Source organism: Sabethes cyaneus, chromosome 2 (assembly GCF_943734655.1).
Source record: "Sabethes cyaneus chromosome 2, idSabCyanKW18_F2, whole genome shotgun sequence".
Lineage (NCBI taxonomy): Eukaryota > Metazoa > Arthropoda > Insecta > Diptera > Culicidae > Sabethes > Sabethes cyaneus.
In genome coordinates this window covers 112,501,182-112,523,908 of record NC_071354.1, presented here as the reverse complement: position 1 = coordinate 112,523,908, position 22,727 = coordinate 112,501,182, and the positions used below count along the sequence as shown (strand labels likewise).

Sequence of the window (22,727 nt, the reverse complement as noted above, 5' to 3'; positions counted from 1 at the left end):
AACTTGAGAACTAATCAAGCAAATGGAACCAAATTTGGTATGTGGGAGATTTTGGAGTCTTGAATTCATTTTACGATAGTTAGAGACTTCCCACCTCTGTGGTGAGACTCTCATACAAATAAAACAGAAATTTTTGTGAAACTCAAAAACTAATCGAACTCGAGAAATTCGAGACTCTTCCATAAAACATTAGTCAATACAAGACCACAAAAACTATCTATAGTAACACTAGATCATTCAGGACGAGACGGTCGCGAGTGTTGCCGGTGACCCGCCGTCGGAAGTGCCGCCCACTGGGGGGCTTGCAAAACTCGAGATTGTGACAAAGATCATCCGAGATTCATGATTTATGTACAACACAGGTTAATTTGTGGCAATACGAAGTTTGTCGGGTCAGCTAGTATATATATATATATATATATATATATATATATATATATATATATATATATATATATATATATATATATATATATATATATATATATATATATATATATATATATATATATATATATATATATATATATATATATATATATATATATATATATATATATATATAGATATATATATATATATATATATATATATATATATATATATATATATATATATATATATATATATATATATATATATATATATATACAGTAGAGATTTGTATAACGCGGATTTGTAGAACGCGGATTTCTATAGCGCGGGTACCATGATATTTCTATAACGCGGTTTTCCGCGTATAGCGTATAACAAATACACGTAGCATATGGATATTGAGTTAATTGGGGCTAAACTCGAGTTTTGAGCGATTTTGAACAGATACGACCGTGGTGTCTTTTAAGAAGTTGTAGGACACATAACAGTTGACTCTCTAAGTGTTATACGGAAACCACAAAGTTACGTGTTGGCCTGCTGGAGGTTCCGGAATATCCGTCGAAATTTTCGTATTGGTAAAGTTGGTTAAAATTGGTGAAATATTTTAGAAGTAACTAAAGTCGGGTAATTGATACGAATTAAAAAAAAAGTAATAAATAAACGACCTTAGAAAGCCATAATGTGGTCCTCCGGAAAATTCAGAACATATCGTGAATATTTTGAGTGTAATTTGACTACACTAGAAGTATATTTCGACTATTTGTGATTCAATTTGGTCATTGGATGGTTTACCGGGAGAAAATTCAAAGCTTATCTGAAATTGGTCACTGGAAATGCAAATGTTTTTAATTTGTAACAGATCAAAATGAAACGGAATATCAGCAATCCTCAACTAAATAGGCCGCTCACGACCCGACATGGCCGCCAAAACGTTCACTGGAAAATTAGGATTTGTCGTCAAAGTGAACAATAAGTGAAAATTCATGTTGAAGTCCGCGTTACAATTTGATAAAGGTTTGATATAAACTATTTCGGATTTAGAAACAGAAATGATGCGAATACTGCAAATGTTCGCTGTCAAATAAACGAGGTTATTTCGCAAGTTTGTTGAAATTACCAATTTTGCTAGTGTAATTTGATAGATGTGGTATAGTAAACTGAACTACCGGTAACATTTACTATACTTACAAATCTAATGGCAAATTTATCAACTTTTGTATAAGCTCTTCACCAGGTATTGTGCTCTTCTGGGAAAATTTTAACATAAATCTAACCATCGTAGTTAGCCATGGCCATTCCGAAATCCGCGTTGACGGTATCTAATATTTTTATGGGTTTTGCCTGAGAAAAAGTGAGAGTGAAGTGTTATTGCTTTTGTTTTCATCTTTTCCTGGACAATTCAGAATGGGGCTTCTTGTAAGAGCGTACAGGCTACGAAAACTTTGTTGCTTTCGTCAACGCGATAAGCAGTTCGATGCCCTTGATCATCAAATTTAATCATTTAATATCGGATCTTTTGATGCATTTCATAATGGCCAGGTTGAGTCATAAACCGCTGAATTTATATTCCTATTTCACATTGTTCAATGGTTTCAATGGTCATTGTTCATTGTTCGAGGTTGAATGACCATAATTCTGAACTCAAAGAACAATTATCGCTCGTTGACCACTTTTACGGATGTTCCGTATTTGTCGGAGAATCGTATGTTGGCTTCTCAATAGCACGAATTGTTTACTTTACTTATTTTACGCCAAATAATAAGCCATAGGGACTTTAAAAAGGATTTGGAAGCCATGAGAAGACTTCACAGAAATGAAAATTTACCGGATGTTCCGGAAGCTCTGGAAGACCAAGATGGGATTTTTTCTGTCTCACTAAGCATCTGTAAGATTTAAAAATATATACTTGACAACTTTCCCAAAGGAACCATGGTCGTGTTGATTCAAAATTTCGTAAAATTCAGGTATAGCCCCAATTAACTCAATTTCCATATGCTACGTGTACTTGTATAACGCGCTTCTAATAACGCGGTCCCAATTACCCGCGTTATACAAATATCGACTGTATATATATATATATATATATATATATATACATATATATATATATATATATATATATACATATATATATATATATATACATATATATATATATATATATACATATATATATATATATATATATATATATATATATATATATATATATATATATATATAAAGACGCTGTTAGCGTCCGACAACCAGTGGGAGTTGGTCAAAAAGAAGAAGGCCAGGAAGAAAGAGGAGGATCGAGCTCCACCGAAAGTGGCTAGGAAAAAAAGGAGCAAAGGCGATGCCCTTATCCTCAAAACTGAGGGGCCGAAATATGCGGAAGTTTTAAAGGCCATGAGAGGGCATGATCAGTTGAAGGGTCTTGGCGCGGATGTGCGGAGTATCCGCCGCTCTCGCACAGGCGACATGATTCTTGAACTCAAAAAGAACGCCACTGAAAAGGGTTCCGCTTACAAAGTGCTGGCAGAAAAGGTCCTTGGCGATAGCGTGCAGATCCGCGCACTAACGCCCGAGATGACTCTCCAGCTTAAAAACCTGGACGAGATCACCCAAGCGGGCGAACTAGCACGAGCTCTCAACGAGCAATGCAAAGTGGTGGTGACTACCGAGGCAGTTCGTCTGCGTAAGGGACCGGCGGGAACCCAGGTAGCAACTATAAGACTTCCACTGGAAGACGGAAATGCAGCCCTGAAAGTGGCTAAGCTGAAGGTGGGATGGTCCGTGTGCCCACTGAGCGTGTTCCAGCAGCCGGAGGCCTGCTTCCGGTGCTTTGAGAGAGGGCACAGGTCCTGGAGCTGTAAGGGGCCAGACCGAAGCCACTTGTGTAGGAGATGTGGCGGTACGGGTCATATAGCAAGGGACTGTACTGCGCCACCCAAGTGCCTGATATGTACCGGCCAACGGGACGCTAAGCACACAACAGGAGGCCCGAAGTGCCCGGCAGGCGCGCTGGCGACTAAAACCCGGGCGTAGTGCAGGTAACGCAACTGAACTTGAACCACTGCCACGCGGCTCAGCAGCTGTTGTACCAAGCAGTTACTGAGTCGTTGACGGACATTGCAATCATCTCGGACCCATACCGCATCCCTGCCGGAAACGGTAACTGGGTGTCGGATAGGTCCGGGACGGCGGCTATATGGACGACAAGCAGGTTCCCGGTTCAAGATGTTGTGTCAACTGCAGACGAGGGATTCGTGGTTGCCAAAGTGGGTGGAGTGTTCTACTGCAGCTGCTATGCTCCGCCGAGTTGGTCTATCGAGCAGTTCACGCGGATGGTAGACCGAGTATCAGTTGTGCTGACTGGTCTAAGGCCGTTGGTTGTGGCGGGCGACTTTAACGCTTGGGCGGTAGAGTGGGGAAGTCGTCGCACGAACCACAGGGGCCGGATTCTGCTTGAAGCTCTGGCAAAGCTCAACGTAGATCTGGTCAACGTCGGCACCACAAGTACCTTCAGTAGGAGCGGTGCGGAGTCTATCATCGACGTGACATTCGGCAGTCCTGGTCTGATAGGAGACTGGAGGGTAGACAATGGCTACACTCACAGTGACCATCAGGCGGTCCGCTATGGTGTCGGTCAGATAACGAGACGGCAGGCGGCGAGTAGAGCCGACACTCCAACCACCCGTGGATGGAAGACTTCATACTTCGATCCCGAAGTATTTGTGGAAGCAATCCGAAGAGAGTGCGGTGATCGTGGTATGCCCGATCCGAACGCTGATCATTTGGTTGAGGTACTGTCGCGAGCATGTGACGCTACCATGCCTAGGAAAGGTCGACATAGGTATGGCAGGTCACCGGCTTACTGGTGGACAGATGAAATTGCGGAACTCCGCGGAGCCTGCTTTCGTGCGAGGAGAATTATGCAAAGAGCTCGTTCGGACGAAGGCAGGGCTGAATGTCGAGTAGCACTTGCTGCTGCACGCGCAGCGCTTAAGAGTGGGATAAAAGCTAGTAAACGAGCCTGCTTTGAAAGGTTATGTGCTAGTGCCAATGCGAACCCGTGGGGTGATGCCTACAGGGTCGTAATGGCAAAGACCAAGGGAGTGATGGCGCCCTCAGAGCAATCGCCAGAGATGCTGGAGCGGATCATCGAGGGCCTCTTTCCGCGCCACGAGCCAAGGCCCTGGCCCCAGGCCGCTGAGTCGTCCCACGGCCGACGTTCCAGTATCTCAGACCATAGCGTAGGATGGTCGGCCTCCCAGCCGAACATCCAAAGTAACGTGGGCGACGGCGGTTTGGCGGTCGGGCACGAAGTGACGGTTACGAATGAGGAGCTCATTGAGATCGCTAAATCCCTAAAGGTGAGCAAGGCACCGGGGCCAGACGGAATCCCGAATATGGCCATTAAAGCGGCTATGTTAGAGGCTCCCGAGTTATTTGGAGCAGTAATGAGGAGATGCCTGGAAGCTGGCCACTTCCCGGACAGATGGAAGCGACAGAACCTCGTGCTGTTGCCGAAGCCGGGAAAACCTCCGGGTGTTCCCTCGTCATATAGGCCGATCTGTCTGCTCGATACTGCCGGTAAGGTGCTGGAGAAGGTTATCCTTAACAGACTCGTACAGTACACGGAGGGTACAAACGGTCTGTCAAGGAATCAATTCGGCTTCCGAAAAGGCAAATCTACGGTGGATGCAATCTTGTCTGTCACTAAGACAGCCGAGGTGGCAATCCAGCGCAAGAGGACAGGTATCCGCTATTGCGCAGTTGTCACGCTTGACGTGAGAAATGCGTTTAATAGCGCTAGCTGGGACTCCATAGCCAACTCGCTTCGGAACGTCCAAGTGCCGGTGTCGCTGTACAGGATCCTGGAAAATTATTTCCAGAATCGTGTGCTATGCTATAACACGGAGGAGGGTCAGAAGTGCGTTCCAATCACCGCAGGGGTTCCGCAAGGTTCCATACTGGGCCCGGTGTTGTGGAACGTCATGTATGACGAGGTGTTGAAGCTAAAGTTCCCGGTAGGGGTGGTGATTGTCGGCTTTGCGGATGATATCACCCTGGAAGTCTATGGTGAATCTATCAGAGAGGTTGAGTTGACGGCTGCCCACTCTATAAGCATTGTTGAAGATTGGATGCGATCCAGGAAACTGGAGCTAGCGCATCATAAAACGGAGGTTATCGTGGTGAACAACCGCAAGTCGGTACAGCAAGCAAAGATCAGCGTCGGGGATTGCACTATTTCGTCAACGCGGTCCTTAAAACTTCTGGGAGTCATGGTCGACGACAAGCTCAAGTTCGGGAGCCACGTCGACTATGCCTGCAAGAAGGCTTCCACAGCTATTTCGGCATTGTCTCGTATGATGTCTAATAGCTCTGCGGTATATGGCAGCAAACGAAGGCTATTAGCCAACGTGGTCCAGTCTATACTTAGGTATGGCGGACCGGTGTGGTCATCGGCGTTAGGTACCAAAAGCTATCTAGCCAAGCTGGAAAGCACCTATCGTCTCATGTGCTTGAGAGTGGCGAGTGCGTATCGCACAGTTTCACATGACGCAATCTGCGTCTTAGCAGGTATGATGCCTATTGGCATTATCATCAGCGAAGACGTAGAGTGCTTCAACCAACGTGGAACTAGAGGCATACGGAGTACCACAAGATCGGCCTCGATGACCACATGGCAGCGGGCATGGTCTAATTCCACAAAAGGTCGGTGGACACATCGACTTATCCCGAAACTATCTGGGTGGGTCAACAGGCGCCACGGCGAAGTCAACTTCCACCTGACACAGATTCTGTCAGGGCATGGTTGCTTCAGACAGTATCTGCATAAGTTTGGGCATGCGGAGTCCCCCGCGTGTCCCGAATGCGTGGATGTTGAGGAAACGGCAGAACATGCTTTCTTCATATGCCCTCGTTTCGCGGGCGCGAGAAGCAGCATGATGGCAGTGAGCGGACAGGACACTACCCCGGATAACTTAGTCCAAAAGATGTGTTCCAGCTCGGACATCTGGGGAGCGGTCAATGCGGCTGCTACCCAGATTGTACTCGAGCTACAAAACCACTGGAGAGCCGATCAACGGCGAATAAACAGCCTAACTACCATAGTCCAGTAGTTATCTAAGCGAGTGCATTAAGCACAATAGCCCCTCCCTGAAGTAATACCGATAAGGTGGTGCCAGGGGGGATTGAGGCTGGAGACTCGAGTAGGGTTTTAGTGGGTCGGGATCCTCACGCCCCATTAGGGGGGTCGGGATACCTAAACCCCACTCCCTGAGTTATCTTTTCAGGTGTCTGATAGTACCGTATCTTCTAAGGTGCTCAGCAGATTTCCCAACTCGTAAAAAAAAAAAAAAAAAAAAATATATATATATATATATATATATATATATCTATATATATATATATATATATATATATATATATATATATATATATATATATATATATATATGTATATATATATATATATATATATGTATATATATATATATATATATATGTATATATATATATATATATATATATATATACAGTCGATATTTGTATAACGCGGGTAATTGGGACCGCGTTATTAGAAGCGCGTTATACAAGTACACGTAGCATATGGAAATTGAGTTAATTGGGGCTATACCTGAATTTTACGAAATTTTGAATCAACACGACCATGGTTCCTTTGGGAAAGTTGTCAAGTATATATTTTTAAATCTTACAGATGCTTAGTGAGACAGAAAAAATCCCATCTTGGTCTTCCAGAGCTTCCGGAACATCCGGTAAATTTTCATTTCTGTGAAGTCTTCTCATGGCTTCCAAATCCTTTTTAAAGTCCCTATGGCTTATTATTTGGCGTAAAATAAGTAAAGTAAACAATTCGTGCTATTGAGAAGCCAACATACGATTCTCCGACAAATACGGAACATCCGTAAAAGTGGTCAACGAGCGATAATTGTTCTTTGAGTTCAGAATTATGGTCATTCAACCTCGAACAATGAACAATGACCATTGAAACCATTGAACAATGTGAAATAGGAATATAAATTCAGCGGTTTATGACTCAACCTGGCCATTATGAAATGCATCAAAAGATCCGATATTAAATGATTAAATTTGATGATCAAGGGCATCGAACTGCTTATCGCGTTGACGAAAGCAACAAAGTTTTCGTAGCCTGTACGCTCTTACAAGAAGCCCCATTCTGAATTGTCCAGGAAAAGATGAAAACAAAAGCAATAACACTTCACTCTCACTTTTTCTCAGGCAAAACCCATAAAAATATTAGATACCGTCAACGCGGATTTCGGAATGGCCATGGCTAACTACGATGGTTAGATTTATGTTAAAATTTTCCCAGAAGAGCACAATACCTGGTGAAGAGCTTATACAAAAGTTGATAAATTTGCCATTAGATTTGTAAGTATAGTAAATGTTACCGGTAGTTCAGTTTACTATACCACATCTATCAAATTACACTAGCAAAATTGGTAATTTCAACAAACTTGCGAAATAACCTCGTTTATTTGACAGCGAACATTTGCAGTATTCGCATCATTTCTGTTTCTAAATCCGAAATAGTTTATATCAAACCTTTATCAAATTGTAACGCGGACTTCAACATGAATTTTCACTTATTGTTCACTTTGACGACAAATCCTAATTTTCCAGTGAACGTTTTGGCGGCCATGTCGGGTCGTGAGCGGCCTATTTAGTTGAGGATTGCTGATATTCCGTTTCATTTTGATCTGTTACAAATTAAAAACATTTGCATTTCCAGTGACCAATTTCAGATAAGCTTTGAATTTTCTCCCGGTAAACCATCCAATGACCAAATTGAATCACAAATAGTCGAAATATACTTCTAGTGTAGTCAAATTACACTCAAAATATTCACGATATGTTCTGAATTTTCCGGAGGACCACATTATGGCTTTCTAAGGTCGTTTATTTATTACTTTTTTTTTAATTCGTATCAATTACCCGACTTTAGTTACTTCTAAAATATTTCACCAATTTTAACCAACTTTACCAATACGAAAATTTCGACGGATATTCCGGAACCTCCAGCAGGCCAACACGTAACTTTGTGGTTTCCGTATAACACTTAGAGAGTCAACTGTTATGTGTCCTACAACTTCTTAAAAGACACCACGGTCGTATCTGTTCAAAATCGCTCAAAACTCGAGTTTAGCCCCAATTAACTCAATATCCATATGCTACGTGTATTTGTTATACGCGGAAAACCGCGTTATAGAAATATCATGGTACCCGCGCTATAGAAATCCGCGTTATACAAATCTCTACTGTATATATATATATATATATATATATATATATATATATATATATATATATATTCATTCAAGTCTGCAAAAATTATCTTTTGTGTTTACATTAGGTTTCTATAAATCACGTAAATGTTATAAAACTAAATAAGGTGTTCATCAAGTAACATAAATGACGTTTACAAGTATTTCTGCACCCAAGGAAAGAAAATATAATTATTGTACGCAATACGTTGTGAATTTGACTGGCAAATAAGAATTTTGAGGAATACAGAACGGATATTTAAAAATATAGTCAAGTTAATTATAGGTGTTCCTGAGAAATTAAATAGTGATTATTGTGGCAGTAGAAAGGCTAGGTCACGCCGCTAGGTGGATTAATTCGGGTTTTTTAAAGACGGTTGTAACGACAAGGTATATAAAAAATTTTGCAGATTAAACTTTACGCATGGAACTGCCGTGCAGCCCTCTTTTTAAAATCAATTTATATGGGTAATCATAATGATTGCTGTACTTAAAAAATAATTGAACTCAATATAAGTAGGTGAACCTCCAGCACAAAAAACATTCTACATTGACACTTTGTTGACGTTTTCTTTGTTTATACTAGAATGATTATCTTGCAAAAAACTTGGTCCCCTTGAGTAATTCAAACAATTCTTGTTCAAGCACAACTTGTCTTCGTCAAAAATACAACAAGTATAGATGAACTTATCGACCTCTTGTAAAATTTTTCTTTGTCTTGTGCAAGAAATGTTAGTCTAATAAGCGCATTCAGGTTGATTTAGATAAAACCATTGAAAAAATGGCGAACAGGACTGTTTTGATTACTTTTGAAATTCTAGCCAATTGCATATGGGCGTTTATAAATATGTTGTTATGCAATTCCATAAGTGATCTTATATTTTTAAATAAATGTTCGGACACTTAAAAGACTTTTTGCCGCAATTTTCTAAAAATTTGGTAGCCATCATCTTCTTCATGAAATTATTGATTTTTTTTTATTAATTAAATTTTTTAATAATCTAGCGAAAATAACCGGCGCGTTAAAATTGTCTAACTTTCATGTCACAAAACATCGACAAACTGAGCGTGACATGAAAAATTTCTTATTGATTGACAACAAAGCAGCTGCTTTTATTTTCAATTTTCATTTATATCCATTTTGGAAAAGTAATATCTGTGAATGCTTTTTCTCTTATTGCTCTTAGTCAATTTAAAAAAATTAAGACTGTGAAAAGTGTATGATGTCTTGCAAGTGTTTTTTGAGACGACAACCATAAAAACATCAACTCTTGTGGTGGTTTTCTTTTAGTTTCAACCGACTCTTGGAAGTCACTATAAATACATATCGATAAGAATTACAAGTTTTAAAAGGACCTTTAGAAATATTCTTGAGAACCTTCTTTAGTGTGGGCCTCCCCAGATTTATAAGGGTTTTATGGATGTTTTATCGCAGATTTGTAGAATTGCAAGTTTTATATTCGGTTTTAAGGAGCAAATGCTGGAAACCTCTTCAAGTGCAGCTTAAAATTGAATTTGTTACTTGGGACGTCCTCCCTCCTGAAATAAAACCTAACGGTAGTTCCGGGAGGGGTTCAGGAATGGGCAGTAGGAGAGTTTTTAGCAGGTAGGCGCATGTTGGCACCTTGTGAATCCTATTCGGCACCGTGAAGGTGCTGTCTATGAAGATTTTCTCCCTGCATAAACAATACAAAAAAAATATACCTGATGCAGTATTCCACAAGGCAGCATTCTGAGATCCCTACTGTTTTTGTTATTTATCAATGATATCACAAAGCTGTTACCTAACGGAACATGTTACAATTCTTTTTGTACACAATGAATAAATTCTTTTAAATACAACAATAGCCTTTTATCTTACCGGCTTGGGTCGTCTCGGTTGGTCTCCCGCTAAAAATTCTAAGAAAATAGCGGACTTTCTTCCCACACCAATGGGCAGAACAAAAGCATAAGCAAGCGAACTTCAAGGCAAGCCAAGGAAGTTCAAATTTGAAAAGAATTTAACAGCTTAACCGATTACCAGACCATACATTTATTTTTGACGTAGGACTACGTCTTACGGCAAGTTTTGAGATAGGGTGTCATTCCAAAACATCGAAAATTGCGAGCGTCACGAAAAATGAAAGGTTTTGAGCGCTAATAGCTCAGTTGTTTTCCGATCGATTTTCAATATTCTTACACGAATCGATCGGAAAATCTTCTAAGAATTTACCCAATTGAAGGAAAGTATGGATTCTTGATGTTGAACTGTTGAAAAATTGAAAAAAATGAACATATGTTTTACCAGAATTCTCGCTTCGTGATTGGTTGTGAGATTCGGTATGGTAGTCCGAAGTACCTTCTTCCCCCGCAAAGATATCCACAAGGCCACCTGGAGATCACCAGACCAACGAATAGAAAACCAAATTGACCATATTCTAACCGACGCTAAATTCTTCTCTGATGTTATAAACGTTCGCACCTACCGCAGTGCGAATATAGATTCGGATCATTTCCTAGTTGCAGTCTGCATGCGCTCAAAACTCTTGACGGTGCATAATACGCGTCGAAGTCGTACGCCGCGACCCAACATCGAGCAGCTACGAGAAACCGGAGTTGCCCAGGAATACGCGCGGCAGCTGGAAGCAGCGCTATCAACGGAAGAGCAACTTGGCGCAGCAACTCTTGAAGATGGTTGGAAAGGCATTAAAACCGCCATCGGTAGTACTGCTCTAGCGGTACAATGAATCCGAACCGAAAAAACGATTGGTTCGACGGCGAATGCGAGCAATTAGTGCAGAAGAATGCAGCACGTGCGAGAATGCTGCAACAGAATGTGGATCGATATAAACAAGCACGGAACAGGCAAAACTCGGTCTTCCGGAGAAAAAAGCGCCAACAGGAAGATCGAGATCGCGAGGCGTTGGAAGAACTGTACCGTGCTAACGATTAACGGAAGTTCTACGAGAAGTTAAACCGTTCACGCAAAGGCTATGTGCCGCAGGCCGATATGTGTCGAGACTCAGACGGTAATTTTCTCACGAACGAACGTGAGGTGATCGAGAGGTGGAAGCAGTATTATGACGAGCACCTTAACAGCGATGTAGCTGAACATGGAGGTGACGATATGGCAATAGATCTTGGAGCACGTGCAGAAGACGACAGAATACCAGCCCCCGACCTCCAGGAGGTAGCAGAAGAGATCGGTCGGCTGAAGAGCAATAAAGCGGCTGGGGCTGATCAGCTACCCGGCGAGCTGCTGACATACGGTGGTGACGCACTGGCTAGAGCGCTGCACTGGGTCATTGTCAAGATTTGGGAGGAGGAGCTACTACCGGAGGAGTGGACGGAAGGCATCGTGTGTCCGATCTACAAAAAGGGCGACAAGTTGGATTGTTGCAATTACCGCGCAATCACACTGTTGAACGCCGCCTACAAGGTACTCTCCCAACTTTTATGTCGTCAATTATCACCATTTGCAAAGGATTTCGTGGGGCAATATCAAGCGGGATTCATGGGTGCCCGTGCCACCACAGACCAGATTTTCGCGCTTCGACAAGTGTTGCAGAAATGAGGCGAATACAACGTGCCCACGCATCATTTATTCATCGACTTCAAATCGGCGTACGACACGATCGATCGAGATCAGCTATGGCAGATTATGCACTACTACGGATTTCCGGATAAACTAACGCGATTGGTCAAGGCGACGATGGATCGAGTAATGTGTGTGGTTCGAGTATCAGGGGCAGTCTCGAGTCCCTTTGGATCTCGAAGAGGGTTACGGGAAGGTGATGGGCTTTCATGTTTGTTGTTCAACATCGCTTTGGAGGGTGTGATAAGAAGAGCGGGTATAGACACGAGTGGCACGATATTCACAAAGTCCGTCCAGCTTCTTGGTTTCGCTGACGACGTTGACATCAATACACGTACCTTTGAGAGGATGGCGGAAACGTACATCGGACTGAAAGCTGAAGCCAAACGGATTGGACTTGTCATTAATGTAGCGAAAACAAAATACATGAAAGGAAAAGGCTCTAGAGAAGTGAATGCTGACCTCCCTCCCCGGATTCATTTAGACGGTGATGAAATCGAGGTGGTAGAAGAGTTCGTGTATCTGGGCTCACTGGTTACCGCAGACAACGACACCAGCAGAGAAATACAAAGACGCATTATGGCAGGAAATCGTGCCTACTTTGGACTCCGTAGGACGCTGCGATCGAACAAAATTCGCCACCGCACGAAGTTAACAATCTACAAGACGCTGATTAGACCGATAGTCCTTTACGGCCATGAGACATGAACTATGCTCGTAGAGGACCAACGCGCCCTTAGTGTTTTCGAACGGAAGGTGTTGCGCACCATCTACTGCGATGGGCTGGGCATGTCGTGAGGATGTCTGACGACTGCCCGGTTAAAAAAGTTCTCAATAACGATCCGACTGAAACGAGACGGCGGGGCGCGCAGCGAGCAAGATGGATCGATCAAGTGGAAGGCGACCTGCGGACCCTACGTAGACTTGGTGACTGGCGAATTGCGGCCATGGACCGAGTGGAATGGAGACGACTTCTTCGTACAGCAGAGGAAACCACGGCCTGGAGCTGATTAAGTAAGTAAGCTTTAAAATATTCGCCATGATTATATAACATTTAGCTGCATACCGTTTTGCGGAATACCACTTCTCGGTTGACCATAACGCGGAATATAGAGTTTCGCGGAATATCATTTCGCGAAAAACCGTACGCGGGGTGTACCATTTCACGGAAAATCTTTTCGTGGAAAGTACCATTTCGCAGGGGTTATTCTCTCCTTACTCGCTGTCGCTCGTTCGGACCCAACTGAAAGGAGAGATCAGTAGACCTAGGAAAATAAATAAACCTAATTGATAGTTTTTGGTGATCTTGTTATTGACTAATGTTTTATGGAAGAGTTTCTTTAACATTTCTCGAGTTCGTTTAGTTTTCAAGTTACGCAAAAATTTCTGTTATATTTGTATGAGAGTTCTTATCCCCCTACCACAGGGGTAAGGCGACTAAAACCATCATAAAAAAAATTCTGCATCCAAAACCCCTCACATGCCAAATTTGGTTCCATTTGGTTGATTAGTTCTCTAGTTATGAGGCAATTTGTACATATTTCATTTGTATAGGAGCGTCCCCTTTTATAGGGGGGAGGGGTCATAAGTTACCTCCTGAAGAGGGGAGAGGTCTCAATGCAGCATAGAAAAAGAATTTGCCTCTCAAAACACCCACATGCCAAGTTTAGTTTCATTTGCTTGATTAGTTCTCGAGTTATGCGGAAATTTGTTTTTCATGTGTATAGGAGCCCCCTCTCCCAAAGTGGGCAGGGGTCCTAATTCACCATAGAAAAAACTCTAGCCTCCTAAAACCTTCACATGCCAAATCTGGTTCCATTTGATTAGTTCTCGTGTTATGAAAAAATTTGTTTTTCATTTGTATGGGAGCCTCCCCTCCTAAAGTGGGGAGGGGTCCTAATTCATCATAGAAAAATTTCTTGCCTCCAAAAACCTTCACATGCCAAATTTGGTTCCATTTGTTTGATTAGTTCTCGAGTTATGAAGAAATTTGTATTTCATTTGTATGGAATCCCTCCCTATTAAAGGGGAGAGGGGTCCCAATTCTCCTCCTAAAGAGGGGAGGGTCTCAATTCACCATAGAAAAAAATTTGCCTGCAAAAACACCTACATGCTAAATTTGGTTCTATTTACTTGATTAGTTCTGGAGTTATGAGGAAATTTGTATTTCATTTGTATGGTAGCCCCCCGCCCCTCTTAGTGGGGGGAGGGGTCTTTAACCATCATAAGAACCTTTCCTGGCCCCAAAAACCTCTATATGCAAATTTTCACGCCGATTGGTTCAGTAGTTTTCGATTCTATAAGGAACATTCCGACAGACAGACAGAAATCCATGTTTATATATAAGATTTAGACATTTACTTACAATATTTACACAAAAAAATGACAATATAAATAACGGTAATAATCAAGCTAGCCCAGTGACCAAAGGGTTTTATTGTGACTGTGGCAAAATATGGCCACAAACACGATTATTGTATGCGTACGACATCAAAATCTATCAGGTTATTCAACCTCGTGATGATTGATCCAGACTTCCAGCTTTAACTAATCTGTTCGCTGACTGGTGGCGATTTAACTACATGACATTAGGCATTTCTAAATGCACTGCGATGAGCTTTCGCCGCAAAAAACAGCCTTTGCTATTTGAATACCGTTTTGATGGGATATCTCTTCAACGCAAGGAAGTCTTAACTGATCTTGGTGTAATTTTGGACGCTCAACGGACATTTAGGCAGCATTACTCCATAATCGTTAGCAAAGCAAATCGTCAGCTAGGTTTAATTGTCAGACTCCATTATAGAGTCTGCCTGTGTTGTATGGGACCTGTACTATGACTTTTGGGTGCAGCGTATTGAGCGTGCAGCGTATTGACTTCATCCGACGTATCTGTCATACACTGCCTTGGAGAAATCCTGAGAGTTTGCCATCATATGAAGACCTCTATTTGCTAATTGGAATCAAACCCCTCGAACAGGGACGAAAGCATATCATGTCTCAAATGGCCCACCGGTGGCCTACGACTGTCCTAATATCCTCACTGTGTTACAAATGCATTGTCCTTTGCGCCCCCAACGTCATCAACATCTTCTACGCTTAAACGTTTATCATACGAATTACGGCCAACATGAACCCATCCGTCATCTGGCACTGGCTTATAATCACAGTGATAATAATATTAACTTTTAATATTTGTAAACTGCTGTTTTTGTTCATTTTTGTTTTTTGTTCATTTTAAGTTATTGTAATTGTTATTCTTATCCATTTAAGTTATTGTAAAGTCATGATTAGGTAATAAGTTTTATTACTTTATAACATTCTGTGAAAAGATGTAGGGTTTTTGTGCCGGCTTGAAGCTGTCATTTGTGTATTTCAAGTTGGCTTTTCCCTGCCACATTTGAATATTCATTAAGACAACCTATGTCGGATGAAATCTTATATATAAAAATGGATTTCTGTCTGTCTGTCGGGATATTCCTTATAGAATCGAAAACTACTGAACCAACCGGAGTGAAAATTTGCATGCAGAGGTTTTTCGGGGCCGGGGAAGGTTCTTATGATGGTTAGAGACCCCTCCCCCCACTAAGAGGAGGGCACCCATACAAATGGGGTCTCTGGGTCACCCCTGCAAAATGGTACTTTCCACGAAAAGATGTTCCGTGAACTGGTACATCCCGCGTAAGGTTTTTCGTGAAATGGTATTCTGCGAAACTCTATATACCGCGTTATGGTCAACCGAGAATTGTTGTTCCGCAAAATGGTATTCGGCGAAATGGTTTGTGATAATGGCGAATATTTAAATCCTATCCGCTTTATTTTATCAGGCTAAGCAATAGGGAGAGTTTTTTTTCTACTTTACTGTGAGGAAAATTTGTATATTGAAACACCCATGAAGTCCTCAGAAACTTGCAAAACTCGAGATTGTGAGAAAGGTCATTTGAGATTCACGATTTATGTTCAACACAGTTTAATTTGTGGCAATACGAAGTTTGTCGGGTCAGCTAGTTAATCAATAAATAACAAATAACAAATATATACAGGCAATATGAAAAACACACAAAAACACAGTCATCTACGAAGTCGTTCACGAAATGATGATGCGGTGATATTGTAGACGAACAAATCTAACAATGGTTTGGAGCTAACCGACATATGAGCTGAATTACAGTGGTCTGTTGACAATTCAGTAAATTTTACAGGAGATGCAATTGTCTAAAAAATCCAATAAAAAAATTCTACTCAATTATTTTCTCCAACCCAAGTGTCTGCAGCGCAGGGTATGAAATGATTCAACAAGAGAATACATAAAAACCCTAACTTTTGTCAAAATATACGATTACGATACGAAAAGCTTTAGGGCGCAGAAGTCGAATATTGTGTTCCAGCGTAGTTTTGAAATTAAAAATAGTCGAATAACGATTAATAACAAGTCCCATGTACATAGACCACTCCCAAGTAACAAATTCAATTTTTCAGCATTTGCTCCTTAAAACCGTTCATAAAACTTTTAATTCTACAAAACTGCGATAAAACAGCCATAAAACCCCTATAAAACTAAATAATAAAAATGGTAATAAAAGCAGCTGCTAGGTTGCCCATAAATAGGATTTTTTCGTGCGACGCTCAGTTTGTCGATGTTTTGTGACATGAAAGTTAGAAAATTTTAAAATTTAATAAATAAAAAAATTCTATAATTTCATGAAGAAGTTGATTACTACCAAATTTTTAACAAATTGCGGTAAAAAGCCTGTCACATGTCTAAACATTTATTTAACACTTATGGAATTGTAAAAAACCATATTTATAAACACCTATATGCAATTGGTTACAATTTCAAAAGTAATCCAAACTGCCCTGTTCGCCATTTTTTCAATGGTTTTATCTAAATCAACTAGAAAGCGCTTATTAGACTAACATTTCTTGCACAAGACAAAGAAAATTTATCCAAGAGGGCGATAAGTTCAGCTATACTTATTGCATTCTTGAAGAAAACAAGTTACGCTTGAATAAGAATTGTTTGAATTACTTCAGGGGACCGAGTTTTTTTGCAAGATTACCATTCTAGTATAAACAAAGAAAACGTCAACGAAGTATCAATGTAACGTGTTGTTTGTGCTGGAGATTCATATACTTGCATTGAGCTCAATATTTTTAAAGTATAGCAGTCATGTTGATTATCAATATAAATTGTTTTTAAAAATTAAAAGAGGACTGCACGACAATGCGTCCATGCGTAAAGTTTAATCTACAGAATTTTTAATGTACTTTATCTTTACAATCGCTTTTAGAAAATATGCCTCGTCTGCTTCAACCCCTCCAAGCATTTTACAAACAAAAACACTGGCTAATAAAGTTTGAAAAATACGAACAACTCTAGAGGAAACCCGCACCGCCGCCGGTAAACACAATCGAACCAAATTTATCCAATTCATACAAATCTACTAGTGCATCATCACCGGCACCGTCCTTCCCTAGCTTATCCTAACTAACACAGCATAGTCAGTTGTTCCTGATATCTTCATTGTTTTGTGACTTCACTGATAGTTTATATGAAAAACTTTTCAAAACATTGGACAAATTTTTGCCTAATTCTCGTTTAAAAGATCCATATTTTTCCATAATTTACTCTAGGTTCAAACGCCCATTTTGACAGATTAGTTGTTTACACTACAATGTTCTTTCTTAAAAGTATGATTTCTCTTTCAAGAATATACGGTTTTAAGAGAATTTTATGGCAGCATTGTTAAGATAAACCAATCTTACAGAAGAATGCCTTAAATTTTTGTCAAAACTATTGTTAAGTTTTAAGTTCGTTTTTGGGCAGAAATCAAGTTTCCTTTAAAGCTGCTTTAAAGGTGAATTACACTTATTCATAATGCAGTTTTATGGGTGTTTATTCGAGTCTCCTTCGGCCATTCTTCAGAAATGTTAATCAAATAAGATAAAATTCACTCGAGAAAAAATATTGTAAAACCTGATAGACTTTGCGATGCTCTGATAAAACTACTATAAGAAATGAATAAGACCAATTTGCTATTGGATTGTCACTTAGGCTATAACACGGAACAGAATGGTCATCCTGTTCCAAACCAAAAATTTAACATGAAAGAATCAGGTTGGAATCTTCCTTTTTTGAAATTTTTATTGGTTGCAGAGTAGGGGAGAGATATCTACAGTGAGACACTTTTTTCCAAAAATTTTAAAAATTTTTTGATGATAGATACCAACGAGCTCTGCAATCTATTTTAAAGGTATATCCTTCTAGTTATCTGAACAAATCTTGGACATATGACTTTTGACTTACACTTCAGAATTCATTTACAGTCAATCCCTATGGATTGATTTGCAATTGAACACAAAAAAAACTGCAAAAAAATTTGCATGGCGAAAGCTATGTCTCAGTGTCACCCAAGTCGGATGGTAAATGATTGAATAATGCGCTCCAGAACCATCAGCCTCTTATTCAGCAACTCCTATCTCTACCTCCTCGTGGCACCATCCGGGATACGTTCCTTAGTGGTAATCGGACAAACGGTGGACAGTCACGTAGCCAGGATTTTCGTTTGGGGGGGCAAGCCATTTTTTTATTAGAGAAGTTTTAAACCTAAGAGTTTCACTCGCCTCTGGAGGAAGGCCAAGGTATTATGCAGAAAATCATTTGTTTGAGCAATGTATTAAATGCTTATGTTACAGAATTTTCTTTCGAATTAATAAATTTATTTATTTCACTAAGTATTCATGTAACACAAGTAACTTTCTAATGGTTTTCAAAAGTTTGCGTACAATATGATTTCTGCTAATTAGCTTGCTGTTGAGAAGAATGTTTTACAGGAATTTAAAGACTGCATAGCTTCTGGCACTCTCGCATCGAGCCGGATCTCTTCGACATCGGTAGCCGGCACGCAGTTGTCGTTTGTAGGCTCTCCGAGGTTAACTTCCGTTACGTCTCCTATTGCTATATCGCTCTATATGAAGGTCTTTATCGAAGAACTGCTTCCACCTGTCAACCACCTCGCACTCGTTTGTGATTAGATCCCCTTCCTCGTCCTTACACATGTCAGGTTTAGGTGTGTAGCCCTTAGGAGGTTGCTTCACCTTCTTGTAAATCTTGCGCATTTCATTTGCCCGGAATAATTGTTCCAGCTCCTCACGATCTCTGTCCTCCTTGTGACGCTTTTTCCTCCACAGGATTATGGTTTACTCATTCCGCGCTCGTCGACACTTGGCCAAATTCTATCTCGTGGATATGCTTAGACAGTTTTTCCAAGCTCTTTTTTCCCTTTCTATCGCTTGTTGGCATTCCCCGTCAAACTAATCATTTCGTGCACTCGAGGTTTCTACTCCTAGCACCACGGTTGCGGCCTCGTGGACGACCGAGCGTATCATACTCCATCCGTTTTCGAGGGTCGAAGCATCTAGCTCCGAAAAGGAAGGCACAGATTCATCCAGTACGAGCGCGTATTTCTCAGCAACTGGCGGATTGTTTAGCTGCCGAATGTTTAACCGAGGAGGGCGGTTTTGGCAGTCATCGATTCTGCCAATTTCAAAAGCAGTCTTTTTGTTTGAAACAAAAATTCTGTTTATAAAAATATATTCGCTGTGTTCAGATTGCCAAGAAGAATGCAGTTTTTACATTTTTACAAACAGAACCCCGCTTTTGGGCCCAAAAATTGCTTCCGAAATTGGGCTCTCCGACGAAAAGTCAATGATTGCTAATTTCCCGTTAATATGTTCAACACTAATGTCTTGCATGAAAAGGGTGATGAAAATAATGTGTATCTTGTATTTTGTCTACACTCTACACGTACTCTAATTTATTTTAGGTATTAGTTATAACTCAGAATCAAAATTTTTTTTAAAAAATTTACCCTACAGCTCTGTGTTATCTATTGAATGTTGATTAGCGCATAGCCCTGGAAACTATTTAGATCTACATAGCTATATCAAGACTCCGGACATCGGAAATATGTGACGGTCGCTTTATATAACACTTGACGGATGCTAGGCTACAGGAGGGTATTTTTATTTTATTTCGTATTCCGTTAAGCAGTTGCTTCTATTTTTGCAACCTAGGCCTAGTTCTAGTGGAAGAAGTGTTTTTGTTGTTCATTTAATAAAAAACAGTAAATTAAAATTACTTACATTTTTGAGAAAATAGTTAGAGCTTGTTAAAGTTATATATCGGCAAAGTATTTATTTAGTGAACGAAAATGAAAATAGGCTGAATTTAGAAATAGGCCGAAAATTCCCTTCTTTACCTTATACCTTTACAAAACATGTGTTAGGTTTTGCATACAAGATGAACCGATTCCAACGCACATTGTATTACAGTTGGCAACCCTACACTTTTCCCATCCCAGTTCTAAACTATAGCGATCGTGTGCAGATTTTGATAGCCGCATGTCATGCTGATTTGTTTACATTATCGGTATTCAGTTAACTATTAGATAGTTATATTATCCCTGTTTCCGCCCTGTTTTCTCTATAAAAAGTAGTAGACTGATTTAGATGTTCAGATAGATATAACATGTGCTGGAATTAACATCGCGAGTTAGCACAGTTGCTCCCGCCTTATACAGTTATAAATAAACCTTACTCAAGATTGATACTTACCCCAGAATATTGTTGAATTATTTCGTGATATTATTTGAAGAATACTTACCCGGTTGTTCACTCGCCCAGTGTAAATTCCCAGATACTTACCAATGCCTGCATCCGCTGATCCTGAAAAGAAGAAGCGCTGAAAATAGAAGAAGGTAAAAGTGATCCAAGCCCCGTATAGAATCCTGACCCAACAACATGCACTAGGAATGATTTTGTCAAAAATAGGTAATAATTGCCAAACATTCTTAGAACGTCTTGAGCCATGCACGCATTTGAAGCTGGGCGAATTCTGCTCTGTTATCTTCTCTATAGGATAAGCGTGCCCTTAGTGGAGGTAGTACCAATAGTGGTGGTACTTGAATAAAATACGCCCTTTATGAGATAAAACGCAATTCTGCTTCTAAATAACGTACACACTTAAAAAAAAGTGCCGAAGTCAGCAAAATTTTGCCGAGATTTGGACAGCCGAGTATTCGGTAAAATTTTTTATGATGCCAAACGTTAGTAATGATCCGTAAACGTCGATTTGCAAAACTGAAATTTTTACCGAACGCTCGGCTGTCCAAATCTCGACAAATTTTGTTGAGTTTTTTAAGTGTGTTTATATAATCTGCACCTGGGTTATACAGGTTTAATTGAAATAATCGTCTCTTCTCTTAGTGGTAAAATGAAAATTGTAGAAATCTGCTGGTTTTGTTGTTGTGTTTTGGTCTGCGTCAGGTTTATATGCAAAAAAATATGAAAATCCACGCGAAAAGCTGGAAAATAGTAAAAAACCGTTATTTATATTTTTCCCGCCATTCATCGTATACGCTATATTTTAGGTTACTGCGATTATTATCGGCAAAGTAACAGATACCATATGTTCAATATCAAACAACGTCGTTGTGAGGTGGTTACTAAACAGTAAACAAGTGTTAATGATGGTAGGTAACTTTGATCACTGAATTTTCGCAGAACGCGTGTTCTTTACAACTGTTCCAAATCGTTAGTAAGAAATTGCAATCTTCCCGAAAACCTAAAATTTCTTGTAAATATCTATTAGATTGTTTGAATTGTTTAATGCTCATTTTTCAATTCGCATTATTACCTAACAGTTGTGCTGGTTGTCAGATTTTTAAACTCAATGGTTTTAGATAAGGCTTTATTTCGTCTGCCGCAGTTGACCGTCGAAATAACATCAATACATATTGAAACAAAATCTTTATTCTTTCTATTAATCAATTTTATGAACGTATTTTTTATTCGAATGAGTGTTCAACGTATGTTTACAAATTATCGTTTTGAACCATGAAATGATCTTACTGTCAAGTGAATATTTGCTAGGTTAAAGTTGCACTAAAAGTATATGTATGAATTTTTTTCAAAAGCAGTGAACTATTAGTATTTTATTGATAATATAATAATTAATAATTTTTGGTTTACTTCAGTTCTAATTGAACTTCTCAAGAGTTTAAAAAGCTCATAAAATTAGGCGTTTGCGTTAAATTGTTTGGTGCATGAAATACAAAAGGAACAGCGTAGAAAAAAAGGATTTAAAGTGAAGACGTACAGTTATTTGGATTTTTGTATGTTTGAGGAGCCCAGTTAGAAATGAAATTAGCAATCTAACATTAAATGTCATTAAATCATTAAATCATTTTAAGCAATAATAAAATCTTTCGATTCGGTAATAATATTATACTGTATTAATACAGGTAATTGTTCGAGAATAACAGTTCAATTCATACCAATTGATTATTAAATCAAATAAAATTAAAGATTTGATGACAAATGACAGCGAGTACATATCAGAATGTTTAATTAAGACTTAAGAATTACCAAGAAAAAGTGTTAAGAATTACCGTGACTAACAAACCAGCCGTGGCGTGTTCAAA

The 22,727-nt window shown here is 39.8% G+C and overlaps 1 protein-coding gene across 1 annotated transcript in view; it reads left to right on the top strand.

Moving 5' to 3' along the window:
- LOC128738480 (uncharacterized) overlaps positions 1 to 22,727 on the top strand; it is a 377,015-nt gene that overhangs the window by 347,609 nt on the left and 6,679 nt on the right. The window lies entirely within an intron of this gene.